Raw genomic sequence first — 6,177 nt, 5'->3', positions numbered from 1 at the left:
CACTGTAGTGGTGGTGGTGGTGGTGAGTTGATTCACTGTAGTGGTGGTGGTGGTGGTGAGTTGATTCACTGTAGTGGTGGTGGTGGTGGTGAGTTGATTCACTGTAGTGGTGGTGGTGGTGGTGAGTTGATTCACTGTAGTGGTGGTGGTGGTGGTGATTTCGTAAGAACCTGACATTATTTAATTGTTGCTGTTTATTACTATTTTGTTGTATTTCTTTGTGTCTTATGATTTGTAGATGATCCATTCCACTGGATCTTCTGTTCCATCCACTGGTTCTTTTGTTTACTATGTTCTGACGAGTTTCTTGATGTTAAACGTGTACTATTTATTGACTCCACAATATTGAATACGATATTTAGACCAAGTTGTTGATGTGCAATGTTTCGACCAACTTGTTGAGAATAATTTAGAGATGTGTAGACTAGCTTGTCAATTTTCATTGTTTGTAATGTTTAGACAAGCCATTAAAGGTGAATGTTGGCCACATATGAATAGGCAACTAATTGGTGAATTAGCGTAGTTTAAATTAGGATCTGATGTTGAATTTTAACGACATTTAGATTAATAATTAATGTTGAATGTTGAAGATTTTTTAGAATAGTCATTATTGTTGGATGTTGTGATAGGATTTTGTTCACATTATCGTAGTTCGAGTTTTTGTGGTGGAATTTTGTGTTACGAAACTGGCGGGATTTTGTTTACAGTAGCGAACACACGTCACCATCCCTTAACATACAAGGTAAAAATCAGGACAAATCAGACTATCTTAATGACCACAAATTTCCGATGGATTTATTAATACAGCATCAGGTTTACATTGAAATTACAGCCATAGTGAAATACAGTAGGTATTGTCCAGCCCCTATGATATGTTTACAATACTGTATAATTATAGCCTCGATCATTATAGTATTATTGTAGCCTAGTATAACGCAGCGTATTCCCTTATAATGGATGGGGGGGGGGGGTATTTTTAGGAATGACGAGTACAGTAACAATGATATAACCAAAAAATACATTTAGAAAAATAATTATGCGTGAGAGATAACAATAAACTAAAAGTACAATTAAGAAAAATAATTAATTACCTTTGAGAAGCTTCATTGATATTTCCCAGAGAAGTTAGCTTTTTGGTATATCAATCACTATATAAACAAATGAAATAATTTCACTATAACTCCCTCTCCCATCTTCAGTCACACTCTAAACACTACATTTTAATTAATAAATACCTAAAAGCCCTCATATAATTCAAAAGTCAAATTCCACTGTTAACAATTTAACGTAATTGATTGAACAAATAAAACGTCGACTTTTAACATTTCATCTCATAATTATTTAAACAATTATTCATAGAAATACCTTAAATAACCTCTTTAGATATACCAAATAATTTATATAAATACATAAAGTAATAATATTGAGGTGCAAATTATCTTCAGGGCAAGATGAAATTACATAATTTTATTGAGGTAACTGAAGAAAAACCTCCATTACAATTGATGGAGATTTAAAACCACAATACAATGCAGAGAAAGACAATAATCGTCATAAATATAGTAGAATCAATATATAGAGAGCGATGGATGATAAACTGTAATAAGAGTTTAGTATAAGGACACTTCTAAACAATAACAGACGACCTAGGATAAGTGGAATGGTTGTGTTGTTGTGGTGGTTGTAAGTCGGCTTCTCGGTGGTGGTGAGGGAGAGAAGGAGAAGGGAATGTTGTGGGATAAATAGAAGGAGAAAGAGGAAAAGGGGTGTTAAGGGGAGTGTGTGAGGGGGAGATGATATGTGCAATCGTAGGGCTGTCCGTGTGTCGAACAATTGTCAAACCTCCAGCCTCGATTATTTTGAATGCGAGGGATTATATTATAAGGAGGGAGAAGGAAAGGAATCTATAGAGCTGAGAAATGATTGAACGAATAATAATAATAATTGGGCTATGGTGGAGTACGTAGAATATGTTAAAAGATTATGCTAAGTGAGTAAATTAGTTGAAAGTTGAGGAAACAGCCGGTAAGGAGTAACACGTTATTTGGCGGGTACAAACGATGAGACGTTCAGGTTATTGTTTACGGACAGGAACATTGAAATAGTCATGTTAAGACAAGGTCATTCACACGGACGTTGAAACAGAGACACTGGGGGTAAGAACGTTGGAACATAGACAACGGGATAGGAACGTTGAAACGGTCTCTGGGGCAGGAACGTTATGACGATCACTAAGGGATAGACATCAAACACAGATGTTGACTTATATAGACACCCATTGTTTGATACTTCAACTTGCCAGCCAACACTACCAATCTAAACAATCAAACGTCGATATCTTACCACCTACACCCATCCACACAATACACACAATACGCTCTGCTGACGAGGAGTGACGTACATCTTTTCTCTCAAGCTATCAATGTCAGCGGCATGTTTCACTCCTGATCCTTGGACGAGATTGTTAACTTCACACCTTTAATAATGCTGGTTGTCTTCAATATTGATAATTTTTTTAGTATTCTAATATACTGTACATTATCTATTGTTTCCAAATGCACTTAATTTAGCAGTATTTATAAAAGATTTTCAACAAATTATTTGCATGGCTGCTGATGAAACAATGGGAGGAGGGAGAGAAGGGGGGGGGAGAAAGGGACATTAGTGCTGAAGATGGAAGAGGGATCATTCTGGTTCAGCCTCAATTAGAAAAGGTCAATAGCATGAGACAAAAGATAATAGAAGGCTCAGGTGAAGGTAGCAGGCCTGGGAATAACACACACAAAAAATCGACTAAGATAAACAAGAGGAGAAAAAACAGAATAAAGGGGGAAATGAAATCTGATTTCAAAACTTGAGCGGTGATAACTGTGAGGCGAGTTGTGAGGGCATACCAGAGTCTACTCATGGAGAATGCTACAATATTTATCCATATGATCGTCGGCTGCAATGTCGCGAGTTTCCCTTAAAATTTAACTAAGATAAACCTCCTCTGGTTTTAGTGTTACTGTCCCAGTTTGTAGACTTTAATCATCAGTTTTTAGAAAAATCTTTTATAAATAGAGGAACTGAGACGCCTGGTTCAGGGTTCAACGCAACAATGTCAACATTTTTATGTCTGTTTTTCCCTCTGATGTGAAAACAAGACGTCACAATCCCATGATGTTACTGGAACTAGAAGTCGTTTCTTCTGTCGTCGAGGGTAGCTGATGGGACGTGTATATTTGGAGAAGGCAGCTGGTACGACATCGACGACGAAGACGTAGTGTTTACTGGAAGTAGCCGAGGGACTGCGCGGAGGGGGATGACTGTGGTGACGTCCTCTGGCGGAGACGGTGACTGAGGACAGCCAGCTGAGGGAGGAACATTCGGTAAGTTGACTCATTCAGAAAAATACAATTCAATAAAGAAAGATAAAGTTAAGGGAAGCAACGGTACAAGTAAATGCGCTGGAGTAAATTACAGTAGAGCTTTCAAAATAAATAATCTATACACATTAGGCAACAATAGATGATGCAGATGATTTAGCGATGAATTTGGAGACAAGTATTGGATGAATTGACATAGCTGCCCCAAATCCCTTGATATCCTTGCCCAAGCGGTCCACCAATCCAAAGTTAACATCACGGAGGTCACCGCCGAGTCGTTGTGATTGTAAACAGATATTCACTGAATATAAACTATTATTAAAACCGAAGATGTCGGTAAGTGGATGCCCTATGAATTTATATGGCAGGATTATGTGTACCCTATATCTATGGTTGGCTAGCTAGACTCTGAATTTCTATGGTAAGCTGAACTATCCCGTAAACTGTCATGGTAGGTCAAACTATCGTGTTTTACAGTACTGGGGGATCGGTGGTAGATGCGGTACCGTTCTTTCCTCGCAAGCTAGATGTCACGAGTTCGATTCCCGGGCCGGTGGAAGTTGTTTGGACTTACTTCCTAGCCCCCATTAGTCCCTGTTCACCTAGCAGTAAAGTAGGTACCTGTTGTAAGTCGAAAGTTGCGAATTCGTATTCAGGGTAAGTCGAAAGTTGCGAATTCGTATTCAGGGAAAGTTGTTGGAGCTTCCAATAACTTGATGACATAAACCATTGACTCTTCAGGCTTCTACACCCTTAACTCGTGAGACATAAAGGCAAGCATGAACTTAGCATGCATGTTGGGCGCTGTAAACGTTTCTGCGCTTCACCTTACACAAGGATGTAGGGGAGTGCCCAATAAAAAAAAAAGACTATCCTGTAATTTCTGTAGCAAGTTAAGCTATCCTGTGAATAGATATTGGCATTTTTTTTTTAATTTCGGCCTCATCAGCTCTACAATATCCCCCAGTCATATTAGTTAGCCTAGTTGAAAATTTCGACTGATCTAAATTTGTTGTACACTTGTAGAATTGCACTTACAGCACAAACAAGCACACACACAAAGTTATGTACAGTACAAAGGTTCGCTCGTATACATGCCCACATACACCCCCAGAGTTTCATTAAGGTAATATATAGCGAGGACAATGTGTGGGGTGGGCTTCAGCATGAGGCCTATCCCAAGATTGCTCGTCCACGTCAATACCAATAAATATCTTACCTTTTAATTAAATTTTACTCACGCTCAACGTACATCAAAACAACTTTGATTTTAGCACTTTTAGTTGTATTTAAAGGTCATTTAAGAAAACTGTAAAATCTGTCATGATCATAGACCGTAAAGGGATTCAAGTTAATTATTTAATAGTGGATGATCAGTTGCTGCTTACCCTACCCCTTTCACCTGCTGGGCAGGAAAATAATGAATGTTGCAGAAGTATCACGAATCCTTTATATATCTCTACTTAATATTCATCCACAAAATGTGGGCAACAAAAAGCAAATAAATTAACAAACAATAACATAAGAAAATTAGTTTAAGTAAGGTATGGTTCGGTTGGTTCATCTCACCGGAAAAATACTGTACAGTAGTAGTTTTAACAGCCCTCTTCGTGGTGATTTTCTAACATAGCATGACTTATGGGTGTAACATACACAAGTGAACGCGTGTGCTGAGCTAGTGAAACCTGGTAACGTTAAAAACAATTTACGTTAACGAAACAAAGTGAAATTTTATGCTTTTATGGCTGCTCAGATACGATAGGTGCTGGAGAACCATATTAACTTCATAATAGTGTTAGTGATTGGCGGTAATTAGGGCGAATAGGCAAGAGAAACTGTCCTTGTGCAAATAGAGACGGCAAGTTTGGCTGACAACAAGGAACACTATCAAGGCGACGCGAATTGGACCAGCACAAAATATATTTGGATACTTTTCATTAGCGGTAAGTGAAGAGGAACAGAGCTTTACCTTTTTAAATAGATTTGTTTAAGGGGTGGTTCGAGGGAAATGAAGATATATGACGTACTGTACATAAAATGGTTTAAGTGTTCGTAGCCAAGACATCAGACGCAACACTCACGTACAACAAACCACGGTCAGTAAGGTATGATAATATGAAAGTGTTCTAGTTAGTGTAGGTCTGTGCTCTACTTCTGGCGCCGGATTAATGTTTTAAGTTCTCATGCTTAACAGCTTATACAACGTAGGAGTTTTGGATGTTTTACCCGAGCACCCAGAACTTAATGGATGTTGAGTTCTTGATATTATGTAGTAGTGTATAATTTCATATTGATTTTATACATACGTGTTCACGGTACTTGGTAAGTAAAACCATATACTTTAGTTACGTCTCTGTATTCTACTCTTTGTGTTGTACGAATAATACCGCATAGGAAGAACACCCGAGAAAGTAGACGAGTAATCCGCAAGTTCCAACAATTTCGTTCTTTTTAATTCTCGTCATATTGTCCTCATTTCGCTACCTCTTGTCTTGGTTATTACTATTTATGAAGTAATTACATCCAATTATTTTTTTTATTGCTCCTTTCCGGCGGTTTAGTGGTTAATAAAGCTGGTCAAGGAATGGAGCAAGTGGAAAGGTATGCTCAAAGGTCAAGTTCGAGGTGTACAGTAGGTTAGTTTAAAGTAATGTAGGTCAGGTCAGGTTAGGTTAGGTTGGGTTGTGATACGCTAGTTTAGGGTAGATTTAGAAGTGAGGTGAGGGGTGAGTAATAACTAGAATATGTTAGATTTACTGGTGGGTAAGGTCAGCAAGGCTCGATTAGGTAGAGTTAGATATATTGAAGT

The 6,177-nt window shown here is 38.1% G+C and overlaps 1 long non-coding RNA gene across 1 annotated transcript in view; it reads right to left on the bottom strand.

Moving 5' to 3' along the window:
- Nucleotides 1–773: 773 nt before the first annotated feature.
- LOC121871935 overlaps nt 774–6,177 on the bottom strand; it is a 66,557-nt gene continuing 61,153 nt past the window's right edge. Inside the window, exon 3 of the long non-coding RNA XR_006090001.1 lies at nt 774–3,353. This is a non-coding gene — a long non-coding RNA (uncharacterized LOC121871935). The remainder of the gene's footprint in view (nt 3,354–6,177) is intronic.

This window comes from Homarus americanus, unplaced genomic scaffold (assembly GCF_018991925.1).
Source record: "Homarus americanus isolate GMGI-L3 unplaced genomic scaffold, GMGI_Hamer_2.0 scaffold48416, whole genome shotgun sequence".
Lineage (NCBI taxonomy): Eukaryota > Metazoa > Arthropoda > Malacostraca > Decapoda > Nephropidae > Homarus > Homarus americanus.
The sequence above is the reverse complement of the archived record's forward strand: the minus strand, read 5'-3'. Positions and strand labels throughout refer to the sequence as shown.